Genomic DNA, 22,693 nt, shown 5'->3' with positions numbered 1-22,693 from the left:
TAACAATTTCATTCATGTATACACATATCGATGGAGTTTATAGAACATGTTGTAGTATTTTTTGAGGGAAAGAATGATTCTGAAATAATACGAACAAGACAGTGGTTTAGAAAATTGACGAAATTTTGATTGCTAGAAATTAAAAGAATTTATTCAAAATTATTCACATTTTTAAAAACTTAAAATAAAAATAGTGCAGTTTTAGTTAAATTTAAGTTCTGCTCTAGTTCAGTTCTAGTTCAGTTCTAGTTCTAGTTCAGTTCTAGTTCAGTTCTAGTTCAGTTCTAGTTCAGTTCTAGTTCAGTTCTAGTTCAGTTCTAGTTCAGTTCTAGTTCAGTTCTAGTTCAGTTCTAGTTCAGTTCTAGTTCAGTTCTAGTTCAGTTCTAGTTCAGTTCTAGTTCAGTTCTAGTTCAGTTCCAGTTCAGTTCCAGTTCAGTTCCAGTTCAGTTCTAGTTCAGTTCTAGTTCAGTTTTAGTTCAGTTCTAGTTCAGTTCATAAAGATATATAAATATGTCCCACTGTATTATATTGTAAACCATACATTTAATATCTGTTTTTCATACACTTAGTGTTGTGCATTAAATGATGCATTTTTGTTTATATATTTTATAATTTAAATCAATCGTTATTTTGAGTACTATTGGTGTAGTTGTGAGTAACTTTTTACATAATTATTACTATTTTATTCTTCTTTTGAAAAGAATGCATGTTCGCTTAAATATGAACGTATTTTTTTATATTAAAACAAAAGTGTATTTAATAAATTGCATATTTTTAGACATTGATAAAATATTATCGAAAAAATTTACTTAAAAAATTTGAATATACACATGCGTAAGTTTTTTGCTGTTGCTGGATAATTTTAATGAGAATTATGCAAAAAAAAAATTACAGAAAATATAAAAAAACATCATAGAAATGGGGGATATATTACAAGATTTATTAGTTGATCAAAATGATAGTTTATATAATAATAATTCAAATGATATGCTTCGTGTAATCAATTTAAAAACTATCTACATAAATTGCTTACATTTGCAGAAAATGTTTCATGCTTTTTATGAAAGGAAAAAAAAAGCAAAACGAAAAATATAAATTATAGGCTATTTTTAAATGGTATGAATATTATGTAAATAAAAAATAATTAATTAGTGTTTTGTAAATGAGTTTAAAAGGCTTTTAATATACGTTATGCAAATAGATAAACAACAGTTAGAGTACCACCCACCACCACATATTCCTAAACGCTACCGTAATCTTTTTATGTTTGCATTTTTAATGTCATAAGCTGTACTTCTAAAGCTCAATAATCAAGCGAAAACAATTATAGCATAATTTAAGTTCCTTATGCTTTTAATAGATAATTCTTTAGTTGTTAATGGTTTTAATTCTGTTTCCTATATTTTCGCGTATGAGTGTTATTTCATATTTTACATAACGTATACGTACCATGTAATTTTAAATACATTTCAATTTTGTTTTGTGTAGCAATTTAATGTCATAAATTACAAAAAAATCAACTTATAGTTACTATTTCTCCTTTATCTTTTTTCTAATAATTTCTAACAAATTAAAGACAAATTTACTAACTATTACTTTCTACAAGTTTTTATACATTTATATTTTTGTACATTGTATATATCCACACATATTTACTTTCTAAGTAATAGTATTTTTAAAATGAAAATTGCACATCTTTATCATTGTATTATATAAATACCAGTAAATGTGTAGATTTAAGTTAGTGTATACATATATGTGTTCTTGTATAAGAGTGTGTGTGTCTGTTTAGTAAAAATTTGTAAATTTGTATTCTATGATAAGAGACTGGATGTCCATTGTATAGAATTTCTTTTTTTCACATTTTAAATGCCTGTAATATTATTATTATTTTTTTGTAATATTTTCCCCCATTTTAACTGCAATTGGTTACTTTTATTTTATCTTTTCTATAGCATGAACTTTTTTTACACACACACTGTGAGTGACTTTGTGAAAGAAACAAGAAAAATATTGAATTTAATTTACTTTATGTGTCATGAAAATACAACATAAATATTAGACAACTTACTAACACTATTACATGAGCAATAAAAATATACATTTTAAGTTAAAATAAAAAATATATATTTTTTCATATAAGGCAGACTCTGCTTCTAATAAGCTAACAAATTACTCTTTGTTTAAAAAAAATTTAAAGCTGTAATACATGGTTGTAAGATCTTACAACGTTGTCAAGAGTTAGACATTTACTAAGTTAGTAAGTTAGTAAGTTAGTAAGTTAGTAAGTTAGTAAGTTAGTATGTTAGTAAGTTAGTAAGTTAGTAAGTTAGTAAGTTAGTAAGTTAGTAAGTTAGTAAGTTAGTAAGTTAGTAAGTTAGTAAGTTAGTAAGTTAGTAAGTTAGTAAGTTAGTAAGTTAGTAAGTTAGTAAGTTAGTAAGTTAGTAAGTTAGTAAGTTAGTAAGTTAGTAAGTTAGTAAGTTAGTAAGTTAGTAAGTTAGTAAGTTAGTACATAAATTAGTTAGTTAGTTGCGGACCCTACTGTCTGTTCTTTGAAATCAATTTTCTGAAGACTCCAGATATATCCGAGATCCAAATCTGCAATAATTCTCTCAGACATGCTTTCGAGAAGTTTCCTATTGAAAATCAGCAAAATCGGTCCATAAATAACTGAGATATGGGTAAAAATCTAAGACTACCTCTGAAAATTTTCTCAACAAATAATAAATAAAAGCATAAACAACAACAAGGAGATAAAGCAGTGATATGTTAGTAATAGAGCTCATATTTGTTTGAGGGTGGTAATACAGTTTGACGGTGGTAGTACAGTACAACGGTTAATATTTCTTTCTGCTACAATTTATATTTGTTTGTGTGTATGTTATGTGTGACATGTGTGGAGAGATACAAAATAAATAAAAACTGTTTTTTAAAACATACTTGATGAAGGGTATATAAGATTCGGCACAGTCGAATATAGTAATCTTACTTGTTACTTTTAAATACTTAAACTTTATTACTATACTTTGGAATTTTGTGGGTGTAACCACAGTTTTGTTTAAGGTTTTCTCATATCATTCCAGTTTTGCTGAAAAATCTTCCTTTGTTACTTTTACTTTTGCCCTTTTTAAAGCACCAAAACAATTGTTTTTTGATAGTTCTTTGTATTTCATAAACTATAGACACTTGCAGTAGTTTTACTGAAAATTAAAATTTGTAAAAATAAGGAATATAAAAAATGTAAGTAAATACAAACGAACTTTATTGATCCTTTGACACCCTATACTAGTTATAAGTAATTATTCTGAATGAGTTTTCATGTAAATTTTAAAGAACTCTCTGAATTTTTTATGGTATCTAGTATGATTACAAAATAATTATTTAAACTTACTATTTGAGGTGTTGCAAGCATCTATACAAATATTACTTAGATGATGTAGGGTACATCAACTACAACATTTAAGTTTTTCCAACAGTATAAAATAGCATTTGTTGAAACTATCAGTCATTGTTATACGACTTGGACTTTTTTCCTCTTACCTATTGTAGTCTCTTTCTCTCTTCCTATGTTTTGTTGCAACTGAAACTATTTATAATTCATTTTTACTAGGGGCTACTTTGTTGCTCATTGACTTAAGTGTATATTTAGGATTTACTATTGTCATTGTTTTAGTTTGAATATTTTATTTAAATTACATTTTTTTCATTTATGTACGTATGTATGATAACATTAAATGCAAGAATATATGTAAGTAGAAAGTGTATAGTATGTAATAAAGTTATAAACGTGAACAATACATAGTGTAACAATATTTGTTCAAGAAATGTGGTTGAATTTTGAAAGAATTTTTATTTAAGAAATAAGAATTGAATTTTATTAGAAAACTCTTACATCAGCGCTAAATTTCTTTAATTGTTTTCATCTGTGTGTATTGCAATTCCGGTAAACAGGTGCCATCAGTATCTTTAGTTTGTTTTGTGCTGATAATGAAATGTATCATCAGGCTTTCCTTAAAACGTTTGATGTGAGGTTGAGCACCAGATTATCTGGTAATACTGGTGGCTTGTTGCCAGCAGGACCTTGTCGTAGCTTTTCAGCTGATTAGTTCAAACTCAAATTCTTGAGCTAAATATTTTTCCCTTAATCTTTAATTTATCGCCGATTTTCCTTAATGGTTGACTGTGTTGGAGTTGAGTATGCTTAACTTATCACAATGTATAACTGTGTACTCTGAGATAATTACTTATCAATTAAAAAATTGTACTTCGGACTAGCTATTTGTTGTCAAAAGGTGCTATTGCCGAAACAACATGTGGTTAATGTGGTTGAGCGACTTTAAGATGTCGAGGAATGCATTGGGTTGAATCTTATGATGATGAGAATGGAGCTAGAGTCATCCACAGATGGACAGACAGAGGGACATATCTAAATCGATGAAAGTGATTCTAAGCCGATAAGTTTACTTTAAGGTGGGCGTAGGACCAATAGTTTAGGGTGTTACAAACGTCAGCATAAACGCATAATACCCTCCCACCCGGGTATAAAAATTTACATTTTCATAACTTAATGCACCGCATTGATGTATGTATATACATTTGTATAAAGTTACTTGTATAAATATTCAAAAATATATTTCTTTGATAAAAATTCAGTTCTATTTTTACATATGTAGTTTTTATGGCAAATATATACTACATAGTTTACATACTTATTTAAGAGAGAAAAAATGATGCATGAATATTTAGATTTAGCTTAAAAACAAAAAAGTATGAAAATATAAATGTAAAATATTTTCATTAAATTAAAAAAGAAATTTTGAAAAATAATGTAAATAATTCTAAGAAATTAATATAATACTAAAAATATTTCATTTATAGGGTTATAAATATTCAAAACTAAAGAGTATTTCATAGAAGTTATTATTTTCAAATCGTTATTAGAATATTACTAAATTATTTGCCTTAATTAAGGAACAAAAAATATATAAGTAAAATAAATACATAGATATTTTAAAAATTTAATATAGAATCAGGGAGGGTATACGCAGAGAAAAAACATGGTTGGGGTAACCATGTTCTTAGAGCAACATATTATGGTTAAAATTATGATTGTAGTCTAAAGATATAATGGTTATTGTAACAAGTTTAAAATATCATATTATGATTAAAATCAGTTAAAATATGTTATCATAATTATTTACTATAATATTATTTGTTACACATGACTATATTATGATCCACTATGATAAAAATATATATAGAAATCGTTACAAAATATATATAGAAATCAAATTTATTATTATTACTGAATCAGAAAAATTACAGTAAAAACATACAATACAGGACACGATTTACAAACTCTAATTTAATTCACAAAAACTTTACTACATTATTCTATACAAAGTGAAGTACTTATACATATAATGTTATAAACCAAATGAGAATTATTTCAACTCATTTTATTGTCGCGTAAAACAACACACACACACACACAAGATAATATGTGTGAGGTGTTCGGCTAAAGTTGTTTTGTTGTTGTAGCAACAGACAAAGAACAACAAAACATGTAATGGTTATTTATAACAACATATCATACAATGGTTATATAACATATAGTAACATAACATATAATGGTTATTTGTAAGTTTAAATATTTGATAGTAAAATAACATGTTTTCATCATTACCATTAAATAGTTATTGGAAAAATGATTATTTTTCAGTGAATCATACAAGTGAAATTTATAATTGCCATAAACATAAAAATGATTACAGTAACAACAATATTTTTAAATAGAATTAAAATAACAATTATATGTTTTTGATAACAATATATTGTTACAGTAAACATAGTTAGTTATAGTAACCATGTCGAACTATGTTTATTCTCTGCGTGTATATTGGATTTGTGCTAATGTTTATAACCAACATAGTTTAGTTATAGTAACCGTGTCGAACTATGTTTATTCTCTGCGTGTATATTGGATTTGTGCTAATGTTTATAACCAACATAGTTTAGTTATAGTAAGCGTGTCGAACTATGTTTATTCTCTGCGTGTATATTGGATATGTGCTAATGTTTATAGCGAACAATAATATTAGTCCTATATCCACCTTAAAGTATACCAATCGGCTTTGACTAATTTTTTGAGTCCATTTAACTATGTCCGTCCGTCCGACCTTGTAATCAAACAACAGAAATTTTAAAGATAATTCTATAAAATTTTGTATATAATATTCTATTGCCTTAGGAACAAGGTATATTGAAAATGATTAAGATCGGTTCATTTTTTACCTAGCCCCCATACAAATCAACCCCTGAATAGGACTTGTAAACCTTGTAATCAAACTACAGGTCGCAATTTTTGAGATAATTCAATGAAATTTTGTACCTAAGACAAAACCTATTAAAAATGGTTATTATCGGTCCCATATTTCATTATTACGTCTACTTCGACGTTATTTATGTAGCATTTAATCGTGTTATTAGTATTTATAAGTGAGTTTTGACCTTCAAGTCATTTTCTAAAGGGGAGTTAGTATAGGGGCTATAGTCAAATGAGGCCCGATTATTACAAAAATCGGTAGTGTCATTCAAAGTTCTATAAAACTATATTTTGTCAATTTTTGTTGACATAATATAACATTTAACGTCAATAGTCCAATGATCCTATTCGGGAGGTACGAGGGCTCAAGAAAATAACGAACCGATTTCAACAATTTTCAATAGCGTTCGTCCTTGGATCGAAGGAAGAGTATGTGTTTAATTTCATCAGAGTATGTGTATGTATGTGTTAAATTTTACATGGACACTCAGAAAGACAGACTGACTAACGAACGGACATGATTCTGAGCCGATTGGTATACTTTAAGGTAGGTGTAGGACCAATATTTTTGAATGTTATAAACATTAGCACAAACGCATAATACCCTCCACTTTACAGTGTTAACTATATAATAAAAATAATTTATAAATGTTGCTTTAATTATTGTTTTTTCCTTAAATTCAAATTAATTACTTTTATATTTAGTAACCATACACTATTGAGGCCCTTTAGTAATTGCATTATTCCACTCCTCAATGAAGCGAAATGATAATTTTCAAAAAAAAAAAATCATTAAAATCCTTGAATTGTTAAAAAGTCAAATGTTAAAAGATAAAAATAATCTTTACGACAATTACACAATAAAGTGTTGACGGTAAAACTATGATGACCTTTATGGGAATAACGTATAACGTAATCAAAATTGACATTGATATGTACATATATTAGGGAGTCCCCTGAACCACTTTTTCTATTAGTAACCATCAAATGATGCATTTTAATTTATTGAACACGAAAAAAATTAAAAAAAAAAAATTTACATTTTTTACTCTTTTGTTTAACAAAATTCCAAAGAAATAAAAACTAAGACTCCCTAGGGATATATAAATATGTATCATTAAAAAAATGCAAGTATATAAATGTTCATATACATATGTTTATGTATATATTATATACTTATGTTGTATATATGAACATATAAAATACTATAATTATGTATGTCTATATATATAGATATAAAAGCAATTATAAACAAACAATACAAATAATCCTCTTTATAATGAAATTGAAGGAAAGAAAAACACAAATACAATAAATGGGAAAATTAATTAAATAATAATGACAATGAAGAAAAATACAATACGAATATAAATAGTCGCATTTATGTATTTAGTGGTTATTAAGTATGAGTTAATTGTACAACAACCATTATAGCCAAATGTAAAAATAAAACACACACACACACACCCAAACACTTTAAATACTTACGAAATTTCATTAAAAACAGTTAACAATATAAATTAATTGTTAAAATAACGTAAACAATATATTTTCAGACTACATATAAAAATAAATGACCGCTTTGCTGTACTTCAAAACACAGTCCCATTGTGTTGTAAATGAATTTAAAAAAAAAAATATTTTTTTTTTTTAAATTCTGCATTGATCTGCTTCACTTACAGATTTACATTTTGTGAATAAAATATACTCCAGTTTCAGTGCAATCACTTGATCGATTATATCGTTTTCATTTAAATTTTTTTTAATTATTTGTTTTACAAAATGTTTATTTAAATTTGCAAAAAAAAAAATAACTTGTTTTAATTTTTATAACGAGAAAAAAATATATAGCTATAACAATATAAACATACAATTTTTATTAACAATATAAACTTTATTTTATTGTACATTCATGTACATGTACATGTATGTAAATATGTGTATCTGATGAAAAACAATTTCGGCTTTTTGTAACCTCCAAAAAAAAGTATTTGTCATGGTAAATGTATTTATAAATTGATAACAAATCTATGACTGTGTAATTTTTTTTGTTGTATATGGAAAATGTTGTTTTAAAGGATTTCCGTTTATGTTGCAGAATATACATTCAGTTATTAAGCTGTATTAAATGGAACATGTTATGGCGTTACTTAAATAGTAAATAAAGATAAGAGACATGCAACATGTAGTTACATACTTAGGTGCTTTAATAAAACGTACTTATGTAAGTATATGTTAATTACAGGGAAGTATCCGGTTCAAGAGTTTTGGAGAGGGGTTAAACTTTTTTCTTTTTACTTATATTCTTTTTTCAGATTTTGCAATTATATTTCGCATAATAATTTTTGGTTAAGGGGTTAATATTTTCCTCATGAATCTGCGCCTGGCTAATGAGGAGGTTTTTTGCATTATATTTTTAAAGAAATACGAGAAAAGTTATGTTGTTGAAAAGGTCAACAGTAATTCTATCTATCTAACTATCTATCTATCTATCAATCGATCTATATATCTATCTATCTATCTATCTATCTATCTATCTATCTATCTATCTATCTATCTATCTATCTATCTATCTTTCTATCTACCTACCTATCTATCCATCTATCTATCTATCTATCTATCTATCTATCTATCTATCTATCTATCTATCTATCTATCTATCTATCTATCTATCTATCTATCTATCTATCTATCTATCTATCTATATATCTATCTATCTATCTATCTATCTATCTATCTATATATCTATCTATCTAACTAACTTCTTCTTTAAGCTAGTTATGAGCATTAAAGTCATATTCTAAAGGGGACATATGAGGGCTAGACGAAATCGTGGATCAATAATTTCACTAACTAACTAACTAAAGCACCTTCCAAAGAACATAATAGTACAAAAAAAGACCCATTTTAAAAGTGCTCACCTACTCCGGGCCAATATATTTCATTTTATGTTTCTAGGTGAAATATTGTATTAATTGGCGCTACATAATCAGCATTTCAAAACCATTGTTTATAAAGCTTTCATTAGTCATTCTTTTCCTCTTCATCTCTTCCTTTCTATCTCTTATTGTCGTGTTTTTTTTTTGGCCTTCACATTATTGACATTATCCCTTTCGGAAACCACAAATTTAACTTATTTCAATACTTAAACTTTTGTTTTAATTATATTCACTTTTTTCTTCGTTTATTTCTTTCGAAACCCCTCTATATTATAATAAAATATATTTGCAGATTAATAATGGCAAAAAACAAAAGGAACAATTAAAATTTTACAAAATTCTTAAGAGCAGGAAAGCAAAAATAATAAAAAAAAACTTTGATCATTCAAAAGTTGCAAAAAGTTTGCTTGTGATTTGTTTTTCCACCAGATTAAAGGCACTTTATGGTTGGCTTTTTCTTTTAGCTCTTTTTTTTAGTGTTTTTATTTTCCTTATTATTAATATTATTGTTTATAAATATTCTTTTAGTTTTAAGTATCCTCCCCAACAACCCTCGTTTTGGATTTCAGTTTTAGTTTTTGTGTTAAAAGAATTTGAAAACAAAAAAAAACAGGCTAATGAGCAAAGAAATTATGGACAAATTGATTGAAAAAGTCAAGTTTATTTTAATATTTTAGTTATAAAATAAAAGAGGGGAGCAAAGTTAAATGTATAATTATAACAAAGGGGCTAATTATAAAGAAACACAGGGGGGAAGAATTCTTTATAAAACTATATCTTTTATTTTAAACGTTATTAATCTTTTAAAAGAGGGGTTGTTAAAAAAAAAATAAATAATATTCAATTAAGTTTTAAATTTTAAAGGTGTTGGGGGTTACGATACATACTTATTTAGTTAACTGTATATCAATTTGTCATAAACACTTGCTTGTTATTTGTATGCATTTATATGCCTGCAGCCTTAAATGTCAAATGTCAAAGCGTGTCAGGAACTTTTCTTTATTAAAAAAAAATCTATTGCATGTTGTTTTGAATTTCATCACTCTACCTGTATTTTTAATTCAATTTAATTCAATCAGAAACCAAATTTCTAAGTTTGATCTTTTTATGTCGATTTTTATACCCTACACCACTATAGTGGGGAGGGTATTATACGTTTGTGCCAATACCCACCTTAAAGTATACCGATGGATTCAGAATCATTTTTTTAATTGATTAAAACATGTCCGTCCTATACCACTATAGTGGGGAGGGTATTATACGTTTGTGCTGATGTTTTTAACACACAAAAATATTGGTCCAATACCCACATTAATATGATGGATTCAGAATCATTTTTTGAGTCGATTAAGACATGTCCGTCCGTCCGGCTGGCTGTCCATCTGTCCGGCTGGTTGTGCATGTAAACCTTGTGCGCAAGGTACGGGCCGCAATTTTCAAGATAAATTTGAATCAAATATGTTTTTTGGCAAATGGACGAAGCCTATTTAAATTGGTTAAAATCGGTCCATTATTTCACCTAGCCCCCATACAACCGTACCTCTCGACTTTTTATGCCATAATTACGTCAAATATTCTATTATCTCTCTAAAAATTGGCACAAATATGTTTTATATAAGTATAAATGACACTGTAGATATTAGTAATGATCGGCCCTTCTTTGACCCTAGCCCCCATACAAACCCCCCATCAAAAAATGTCTTAAACGTCTAAAATTGACTTGTAACCATTTGTAGCACAATGAAACTCAACAAAACTAACTGTTATTTAAAAATATATCCTTTTTCTCAAATTTACCGAGGATCAGCCCATATTTGACCTATATAAAGCCTCATTTAGAAAATTTTGTTTTTTTTTTATCAATAAATTAGAATTAAGGTAAAATTCAACATAAAAGTTGCTTTATGAAAAATAAAAATTTTAAAAATATACAAATGGTGTAGGGTCGGCCATGCCCGACTATACTTTCTTACTTCTTATTGCTGTACTCATTATTTTCTGAATCCTTCTGTATAAATTTTCGGAAGAAGACGATATATGAGGTGTAGTGTAAATTTTGTATAATGTACACTTGTATGGGGATATCGTAAAACGTGGACATATGTTGCAATTTTTCCATAGCAGAATTATTCAAGTCACAACAGGTGGCCTTTCATAATGTCCATAGACTTAATTGAGTCATGGTCCTTATAAAAATTTCAAAAGTGTCACGTTGTCTATGAGAAAATTTTAAATTTATTTAGTTAGTTAGCCCCGAACTTTATGTGTCGATTTAGTTATGTCCGTCCGTATGTCCATCTGTCTGTGTGCTCATGTTAAGCTTGTGTGCACGCTACAGATCGCATTCTGGATCCTTATAGGTAGCGGAGTTGATTAAGCTATGTCCGCCTGTCTGTCTGTCTGTCCGTCCGTCTGTGTGTTTGTTGAAATCAGTTTTTAGAGTACCCCAGATATCGGCGAGATCCGAATCTTCAATAATTCTGTTAGACATGCTTTCTATAATAACGAACTAAGAAACATAAATTAAGTATGTAGTGCTCGGATTAAACGAAAACAAATCAATAGGAATTTTTTGAAACTTTTTCGTTCTGCAAAAGGTACTTTTTGAACTTCCAATAATATTTAACCTAGAAACATGAAATTTTGTATGTTGAGCTCGAAGTAAGTGATGTGAAAGAGGAGTTTTTGTTTGTGTGTTTTTAAACACACCATGGTGAAGGGTATATAAGATTCGGAACAGCCGAATATAGAATTCTTACTTGTTTTGCTAAATTTAAAAAGCAATAGTTTAATGACTATTTCCTCTTTAGTTATCTGGTTTTTGCTCTTCATATTTGAAATAAATAATGTTAAGAATTAAAACTATAAAAAACAAATAAAAAGAAAAAAAATTTTTGAAAATATACAATAATTTAGAGATAATGGAAAAAGTAAAATTAACAACAATGAAAATCATTTCTAAGTCTTAATAACAGCTGTCTTCCAAAATTTCACTTTGCATTTAGAATACATATTTATTTTTAAAATATTTCCTTAAATAAATTCACGCTAAATTGTATTTTTCAACCTTTAAATAACAACTAAATATGTATAAGCAAAATATTAACTAAATTTTTCAAATCTTTTTTATTCTCAAGAGATTTTATTTAGTTTTATTCATTAAAAAGAAGAAAAAAAAAACCTAAAACTAAATTGTATAAACTCATACGTTTCACACATTGTTGTTAGCTCTTACTTTTGTTTTATTTTTATGAATTAACACGGAAGTATGTGCAGCATTTTTTTATTTTCCTCTACGCTGGTTAAAATTCTATTCTTTTGGGTTTTTATACAAGAACAAAAAATAAATAAAAAAAAATTAAGAATTCACATTTTTTTTAAATTCGCATGCTGTGAACTCAATTTGTATAACCTTTAACTGTTGCAGTTTCTATATTTCATTCTTTAGTTGTGTATTTATTTTTTTTTTCTTCGTAGTATTTTGCATATTTTATTTAGTTTTTCCTGAAAATAAATTTACAGAAAAAAAACTGTTAAAATGAAAATGAAAATAAACGCATTTATATAGAAATTGTGGCACGTAAACCTGACGAATATTTCACACATGAAATATTTGAAGAAAGAGAAATTTTGTAAGGATAGAAGTGGAAATATTTGGATAAAAAATAATATTTTTTTAAGCAAATTATAAATTTATAAAGATTATATTTACTAAATTTTTTTTTTATAATTTTACAGATTTTTTTCTTTTAATGTCTTTCTGTTATTAAATTATTTAGTCATCTTTTTATCACACTGTAAGTCTGATTTTTTTATTCATTATTTTTTTAAATCATATAAAATATATATAAAAATTTAACAAAATACAAAACATCTAGGTAAATGAAAAATTGAGATAGAATTTTTTTGACTTTTATTAAGATGATGTAAAAAAAATAGAAATAAAAAACTTTCAAAGCCATCAACTGCTTGTTTGTATAACAGAAAAAAATTACTTAAAAGCCACAAAATCTAAATTGTAAAACGATAGAAAAAATTATGTTAAAATAATAAATCTTCAAATAAGGGTGCATTTTTTATGCTGCATATCGAATTTTCAAGAAAAGACTTAGTAAAATATTATATAAATGAACTAAATACATTTCTGGAGAAAAAAGTAAACTTAGTATCGACAGAATATTAAACACCTTTTTCAAATCACCCCGTTATTAATCATGCAAGAGAATGTGAGGTACTAAATGTACCTTGAAAATTGTTATTACAAGATTTAAATGAACGGATAGACAGACAAAAAAGTAGTGGGTATAATAGCCAAAATAAAAAACCGATTTACAAAAAAAAAAAAAAATTGCCATATGAAACTATATACTGGCGCAAGGTGATCTTTGCCTTACAATACCTATTCTTAACCTAAGCTTCGCTTAGCAACCATTTGCCACAAAAATACTTCATTTTTATTATTAAAAATTACTAAACCTTACTATTTTCTTACTCTTTTATAACAAACTCAACTTTACTTGATCCATTTAAAAATTGTTTTTCTATTTAAAAAAAAAACATAAATATTTTGTTATAAAATTAAATCTGCATTTAAATCTATATTTTACATAAGCAAAATTTTTTCTCAAAATAATTTATATTTCAACATCCAGACAGAAAAATAAAGTAATAGGATTTTAAATATGCATCTTTTTTATGTACGCATGTATATAGCTACGTATGTATAATATTCTTTTAACTTCTTTACAGTAAAATATACTAAATTTATTTTAAATCTATTTTAATGAGTTTCTACTTTGCTGGCACACAAACAACAATTACTGCCAGTAACTCTGACTTTTTTATTAAAACAATATTTTGTTGAGATTTGTATTTTCTGCTTCCATTTCTTTTTACTAAAACATATATACATATATGAGCAAAATATTACTTAAATGAATGGAAAAAACAAGCATTATAACGATATACATATACATAAATAACAAGTTAGAGTGCTATATTCGGCTGTGCCGAATCTTAGATACCCTCCACCAGCTACTTTTATATTATTACTTTTCTAATTGATCAAATATTTGTAGAAATAAGTTTTCTCATGTCTTTAATGGAAAATATCCCAAAAGTTAAATTTATTAAAATTCCAAGATTTATTGAACATTATAAATTTAGTAATTTACATGTATGTATGTATGTATGTATGTATGTATGTATGTATGTATGTATGTATGTATGTATGTATGTATGTATGTATATATGTATGTATGTATGAATGTATGTATTATTGTATGTATGTATGTATGTATGTATGTATGTATGTATGTATGTATGTATGTATGTATGTATGTGAAAGATTTTCAAAATACAAATACATATATAATTATGTTCTACACAAAATTTTGTTCAACACAAATTGATAATGCTCTTTAAATACGGTTAAAGTGCTTTTAGGGGCAGGACCTAATATATGAGAAATAGAAGTATACTAAACTAATATTTTTGCCAAATTATGTATCAATAGCTTAATTTGGTAATAAGTAATATTCGTTTGAGATTTTCGTAAAAGGACTTTGTATGGGAGCTATGTCCAATTATGTATATAAAGACAAAATTTCAGAATTTTGTATCTATATCATTACTTGGTAATAAATATTGTGAATCTAAATGATTTTCTGGACCTAGTATAAGAGCTTTGACCAAATAAGGACCGATCGTAAAACAATTTTATAATGAATTTATGTATACAAGAGCAATATTATTGATAAATGTATGAATATCAATATTTGGTTATGAGTTATGTGCGTTTTTTTTTTTGATTTTCGGATGGGAATTTTGTATGTGTGTTTTTCTAAGAGGGACCTTGTGTGGGAGCTATGATCAATTATGGACCGATCAGAAAAACATTTCATAATATTATTTCTCTGTATATAAGCAACACTTGTGCGAAACTTTATATGGATATTTTAATTTAGTAATGAGTTATGTGCGTTTTAGTTATTTTCGGGAGAAGACCTTGTATGGGAGCTATGACCAGTTATAGACCGATGGAAAAAATTTCTTAGTAATATTTTTTGTATATGATCAATACTTGTACCAAATTTTATATGAATATCTTAATTAAGTAATGAATTGTACGTGTTTAAGTGTTTTTCGGAAGGGGAACTAATATGGGAGCTATGACGAATTATGGACCGATCAGAAAAAGATTTCGTGGTAGTATTCATTTATGTGAGAACAATGCTTGCAACAAATTTTATATGGATATCTTAATTTACTAATGAATTATGTGCGTTTAGGTGATTTTCGGGAGGGGACCTTATATGGGAGCTATGACCAATTATGGACCGATCCAAAAAATCTTTCATTGGAATATTTCTGTATATAAAAGCAATACTAGTACCAAATTTTATATGGATACCTTAATTAAGTATTGAGTTATGTGCGTTTTAGTTATTTTCGGGAGGGGACCTTGTATGGGAGCTATGACCAATTATGGACCGATCTAAAAAAAGCTTTCATTGTAATATTTCTGTATATAAGATAAATATTTGCACCAAACTTTATATCGATATCTTAATTTAGTAATGAGTTATGCTGGTTTAACTGATTTTCGGGAGGGGACCTTGTATGGGAGCTATGACCAATTATGGACCGATCCAAAAAAGCTCTCATTGTAATATTTCTGTATATAAGAGCAATACTTGTACCAAATTTTGTATCGATATCTTAATTTAGTAATGAGTTATACGTGTTTAAGTGATTTTCGGGAGGGTCCTTGTATGGGAGCTTTGACCAAATATGAACCGATCCAAAAAATCTTTCATTGTAATATTTTTATGTATAAGAGCAATACTTGTACCAAATTTTGTAACGATATCTTAATTTAGTAATGAGTTATGCGGGTTTAACTGATTTTCGGGAGGGGACCTTGTATGGGAGCTATGACCAATTATGGACCGATCCAAAAAAGCTTTCATTGTAATATTTCTGTATATAGGAGCAATACTTGTACCAAATTTTATATCGATATCTTAATTTGGTAATGAGTTATGCGCGATTAAGTGATTTTCGGGAGGGGACCTTGTATGGGATCTATGACCAAATATGGACCGATCCAAGAAATCTTTCATTGTAATATTTCTGTATATAAAAGCAATACTAGTACCAAATTTTATATCGATATCTTGATTTACTAATGAGTTATGCGTGTTTAACTGATTTTCGGGAGGGGACCTTGTATGGGAGCTATGACCAATTATGGACCGAATCAAAAAAGCTTTCATTGTAATATTTCTGTATATAAGAGCAATACTTGTACCAAATTTTATATCGATATCTTAATATAGTAATGAGTTACGCGCGTTTAAGTGATTTTCGGGAGGGGCCCTTGTATGGGAGCTATGACCAATTATGGACCCATTCAAAAAATTTTTCCTTTGTATAAATTCTATTGTCACAAGACTTTAATTTCTAAAATTTTGTGAAGATATCGACATTACAACGGATGTTATTAACAAAAAACCAAATTTCCGGGAATTTGTACTTTTGTATGGGAGGTATATGAAGTTGTGGGCCGATTCTAGCGATTTTACGCAGAGATTAAGCTCTTGTATGGAAACGAATGTATGCCGATTTTTATGGAATTATCTTGCATAGTTTTTGAGAAAATTGCATCAGAATGTGTAAAAAATGCCTATTTTTTCGAGGTTGTTTCAATTTTTGATTCATAACTTTTCCCGATGTGAACCGATTTTGCCCATTTTCAATACCAAACACTTTAGGAAAACTAAGAACATTTTGGGTGAATTTGGTTAACTTCTATTGCTTCGTTTTATCGTGAGCGTGTTTTACACAGACAGACGGACAGACGGACAGACGGACAGACGGACAGACGGACATAGCTAGATCGACTCAGAATTTGATAAGGACCCAGAATATATATACTTTGTTGGGTCTTAGATGAATATTTCTTGGTGTTACACACGGAATGACAAAGTTATATATACCCTCTATCACCACTTATGGTGGTGGAGGGTATAAAAACACAAGAAAATAACGCATTACCGGAGAAAGAATGCTACATACATATGCATATGTGTGTATGTATGTTCATTTGTATGTACGCATATAAAAATATAATATATTGTATCTCAGGGTTATAAGCGGAATTATTTAGGGGTCGCAGAGAAATAACTTACTTACTAACTAACTAACTAACTAACTAACTAACTAACTAACTAACTAACTAACTAACTAACTAACTAACTAACTAACTAACTAATTAACTAACTAACTAACTAACTAACTAACTAACTAACTAACTAACTAACTAACTAACTAACTAATAATTAACCGTCTATTCTATAGTCTAGTCTATAGTCTAGTCTATAGCCTAGTCTATAGTCTAGTCTATAGTCTAGTCTATAGTCTAGTCTATAGTCTAGTCTATAGTCTAGTCTATAGTCTAGTCTATAGTCTAGTCTATAGTCTAGTCTATAGTCTAGTCTATAGTCTAGTCTATAGTCTAGTCTATAGTCTAGTCTATAGTCTAGTCTATAGTCTAGTCTATAGTCTAGTCTATAGTCTAGTCTATAGTCTAGTCTATAGTCTAGTCTATAGTCTAGTCTATAGTCTAGTCTATAGTCTAGTCTATAGTCTAGTCTATAGTCTAGTCTATAGTCTAGTCTATAGTCTAGTCTATAGTCTAGTCTATAGTCTAGTCTATAGTCTAGTCTATAGTCTAGTCTATAGTCTAGTCTATAGTCTAGTCTATAGTCTAGTCTATAGTCTAGTCTATAGTCTAGTCTATAGTCTAGTCTATAGTCTAGTCTATAGTCTAGTCTATAGTCTAGTCTATAGTCTAGTCTATAGTCTAGTCTATAGTCTAGTCTATAGTCTAGTCTATAGTCTAGTCTATAGTCTAGTCTATAGTCTAGTCTATAGTCTAGTCTATAGTCTAGTCTATAGTCTAGTCTATAGTCTAGTCTATAGTCTAGTCTATAGTCTAGTCTATAGTCTAGTCTATAGTCTAGTCTATAGTCTAGTCTATAGTCTAGTCTATAGTCTAGTCTATAGTCTAGTCTATAGTCTAGTCTATAGTCTAGTTTATAGTCTAGTCTATAGTCTAGTCTATAGTCTAGTCTATAGTCTAGTCTATAGTCTAGTCTATAGTCTAGTCTATAGTCTAGTCTATAGTCTAGTCTATAGTCTAGTCTATAGTCTATAGTCTATAGTCTAGTCTATAGTCTAGTCTATAGTCTAGTCTATAGTCTAGTCTATAGTCTAGTCTATAGTCTAGTCTATAGTCTAGTCTATAGTCTAGTCTATAGTCTAGTCTATAGTCTAGTCTATAGTCTAGTCTATAGTCTAGTCTATAGTCTAGTCTATAGTCTATAGTCTAGTCTATAGTCTAGTCTATAGTCTAGTCTATAGTCTAGTCTATAGTCTAGTCTATAGTCTAGTCTATAGTCTAGTCTATAGTCTAGTCTATAGTCTAGTCTATAGTCTAGTCTATAGTCTAGTCTATAGTCTAGTCTATAGTCTAGTCTATAGTCTAGTCTATAGTCTAGTCTATAGTCTAGTCTATAGTCTAGTCTATAGTCTAGTCTATAGTCTAGTCTATAGTCTAGTCTATAGTCTAGTCTATAGTCTAGTCTATAGTCTAGTCTATAGTCTAGTCTATAGTCTAGTCTATAGTCTAGTCTATAGTCTAGTCTATAGTCTAGTCTATAGTCTAGTCTATAGTCTAGTCTATAGTCTAGTCTATAGTCTAGTCTATAGTCTAGTCTATAGTCTAGTCTATAGTCTAGTCTATAGTCTAGTCTATAGTCTAGTCTATAGTCTAGTCTATAGTCTAGTCTATAGTCTAGTCTATAGTCTAGTCTATAGTCTAGTCTATAGTCTAGTCTATAGTCTAGTCTATAGTCTAGTCTATAGTCTAGTCTATAGTCTAGTCTATAGTCTAGTCATAGTCTAGTCATAGTCTAGTCATAGTCTAGTCATAGTCTAGTCATAGTCTAGTCATAGTCTAGTCATAGTCTAGTCATAGTCTAGACATAGTCTAGACATAGTCTAGTCATAGTCTAGTCATAGTCTAGTCATCCTTTTGATTAGGAAACTCATTTGTTTAAACGATTTTAATCACTTTTCATATATTTTCCCCATTGTGACTTGAAGGACTCAGAATATTTCTATTGCAGCTTTTTTGAACAATAAATTGTTTAAGTTCTAATAAGCTTGCAATTAAAATCAACTAAATGGCTGTAAAATTATAATGACGTGTAACGGAAATATCTGCCATTAGTCATAAGTATGATCAACTTCCTGTCTAGTCGTAACTTTTTAGTTATTTGTTTTTTTCCCTCACTACAACCTTTCTGTTATAAACCGACGACAACTTCAAAGTGTTAATTGTTTTTTCTACAAACAAAAAACTTGCATAATATAAAAATGCATATACAATAAAACGCATATATTCATATCAGAGAACATAAAATGGGATATTTTAATGAAATCATTTTCTAATAATATTTCAATTTGTACCCGATTTTGCATGGGGTTTTTCCAATTAATTTGTTATTTATTTCGAAATTTCAAAGTTTTTGCTGTTAAGGAAACTTCATCCGATTTCTTTTATATATAATACGATTTTGGATGAGTTATTATTACCGAGTAATGAACCTCATTTATATATGTTTTATATATATATTATTTATTTGCATAAACATACATTTTTTTAATAAAAAAATCCGTATATCCGTACATTAGTATAAATCTATTAAAACAAGTGCTAAAGGTATAATGAGAATTAGCAAATGTAACTGTCATCAACAGCTGTCATAAGTTTTAATGAAAGTAATATACATAACTTCACATACATATGTATGTATGTTGCATGTGAAATAATGCTTGAATTTAAGTACATACACCACACTTATACATAAATATGTGGTGTTTCATATTAAACAAATATTCGACCATTACAATTGATGACATTTTATTCTATGATGAGTCTGATAAGGAAATAATTGGCCTTTTAAGTCAATCAATAAAATGTTTATCAACTCAATGTCAAATAATGAAATCAATTGAATTTGTTTTTTATGAAATACCCCTGTAAGAAATTCACTACAACAGATGTGAATATGCGTGTGTATGTCTATGCACTCTGTAGTTCATATATGAAACCACATATGAAAAATGAATGCAAAATGTATGATGAATATATTTGTATTAATGAAACTGCATAATTAGGCTAGAAGCGGTTCAGTAAATACTCTAAAAGTTTGACTATAGACTAGACTATAGACTAGACTAAAGACTAGACCATAGACTAGACTATAGACTAGACTATAGACTAGACTAAAGACTTGACTATAGACTGGACTATAGACTAGACTATAGACTAGACTAGACTATAGGCTAGACTATAAACTAGACTATAGAATAGACTATAGACTAGAATTTAATCAGGATTGTTGACAGATTTTAGTTCAAACATTTCTTTATTTAAATATTTCATAGATTATTTGTGATACTACTTCCTGTAGCTTACCATCACATAAAACTTCCGTAAAAATTATAATTATAAACAGCATATGAAATCCTCCAGCTGAAAAAATTTTGAAAAAAAAATGTAGACAAAAAAATATTTTTTTTATTAATCTTTATTATAACATTTTCTCCTACTGTTAAAAATCACAAAGGTTCTAAGCTGCTATCCCCTACCATACTCCCGTTCTTTCGTTCAGCTTTTGTAGGCATGCATGAGTAAAGGAATGTTTAAATTAATTTAATCCCTGTTTTATTTTTTTGTCTAATTTCTCCGTTGAAATTTTTGCGGCAAATGCAAACGCAAAAATGAGTTTAAAATTATAATTAAGCATTTTTAATGTTCAAAAAAGTGCATAATTTCTTATGCGTGTATAAATAAATGAGCTTTTTAAAAATAAGTGTTTTCATAAAAAACTGTCTCGTTTCCAATTTTTGTACATTGTAATGAATATATTTTTTAGCTGTTGATATCTTATTTAGATGAGTTTTAGATATAATTATTACGCAGTTAAATTAAATAATTTAAATAAAGGTCATATGGTCATAGTTAGGCTAAAGTAGACTATAGACTAGACTATAGACTAGACTATAGACTAGACTATAGACTAGACTATAGACTAGACTATAGACTAGACTATAGACTAGACTATAGACTAGACTATAGACTAGATTATAGACTAGACTATTGACTAGACTATAGACTAGACTATAGACTAGACTATAGACTAGACTATAGACTAGACTATAGACTAGACTATAGACTATACTATAGAATATACTATAGAATATACTATAGAATAGACTATAGAATAGACTATAGAATAGACTATAGAATAGACTATAGAATAGACTATAGACTAGACTATAGAATAGACTTTAGAATAGACTATAGACTAGACTATATACTAGACTATAGACTATACTATAGACTAGACTATAGACTATACTATAGACTTTACTGTAGACTAGACTACAGACAAGAATATACCTTCTATAGCCAATATTTAGACTATTTATTTGGCTGTGGACTTTACTCTTAGTAACTAGACTACAGAATCATTATAGCTAAAAGCATCTCAACCACCCTAATACTCTATAAATATTTGCTAGTATACATACCTACATACACATTTCTGTGAGTTTATCCTGGCGCTGGTCTCGTATTTTGCATTAAATATAAGTATGGTTTACAGTTGCTGTTTTTTTAACTGTTTGTTTTGTTGTTTGTCTGTTTCGGTATATGTAGTTGTTATTTGAACAGTTGAGTTGTGGCTTCAGGCATAAAAATGTTTTATGTGATTTGTTTTGTTGTTCGGCGTCATTGCTGCACAGTGGTATCATATATCAAATTTTTGATTGTTTGTATTTATAATCAATTCTCTTTCTCACAATATGCCATGATGATTGTCAGTAAAAATATAAATAATTTTTAGTATGACCTTTTATTTTTCAGCCAACCCATTGTGCATTCTTGTTATTTATTTCACTTTGCGAGCAGTTGTTATTTTTTCCTGCTGTAGTTCAACCTTTTTTCTCTTTACTTAATATTATTATTATTATTGGTTTTTTGTTGTTGTTTTAGTATTGTGTTATTGTATTTAAATTTCGACTTTTTGTGTCTTACAATCGCTTGTTATTGTTTTTCCTGTTGCTGTTGTACGTGTAGTTTTTGCATTAAGAATAAGCTTTTTGAACAACGATTATGTGTTGGAGTACAAACAACAAAATCATATTCCACGTGTCTACGTTGAAGGAAATGTATATTTTGGTTACATGTATTTACAGCCTAAGTCGAGTTGTGAATGAATTTTTTATTTGTGTAATTCGGCCTGACAAGATTGTACATTTTAATGAAAATCCCATTTTCGTAAATTTAAGAAAT

The sequence above is a fragment of the Lucilia cuprina genome, chromosome 4 (assembly GCF_022045245.1).
Source record: "Lucilia cuprina isolate Lc7/37 chromosome 4, ASM2204524v1, whole genome shotgun sequence".
Lineage (NCBI taxonomy): Eukaryota > Metazoa > Arthropoda > Insecta > Diptera > Calliphoridae > Lucilia > Lucilia cuprina.
Note: the sequence above shows the minus strand (reverse complement) of the source record.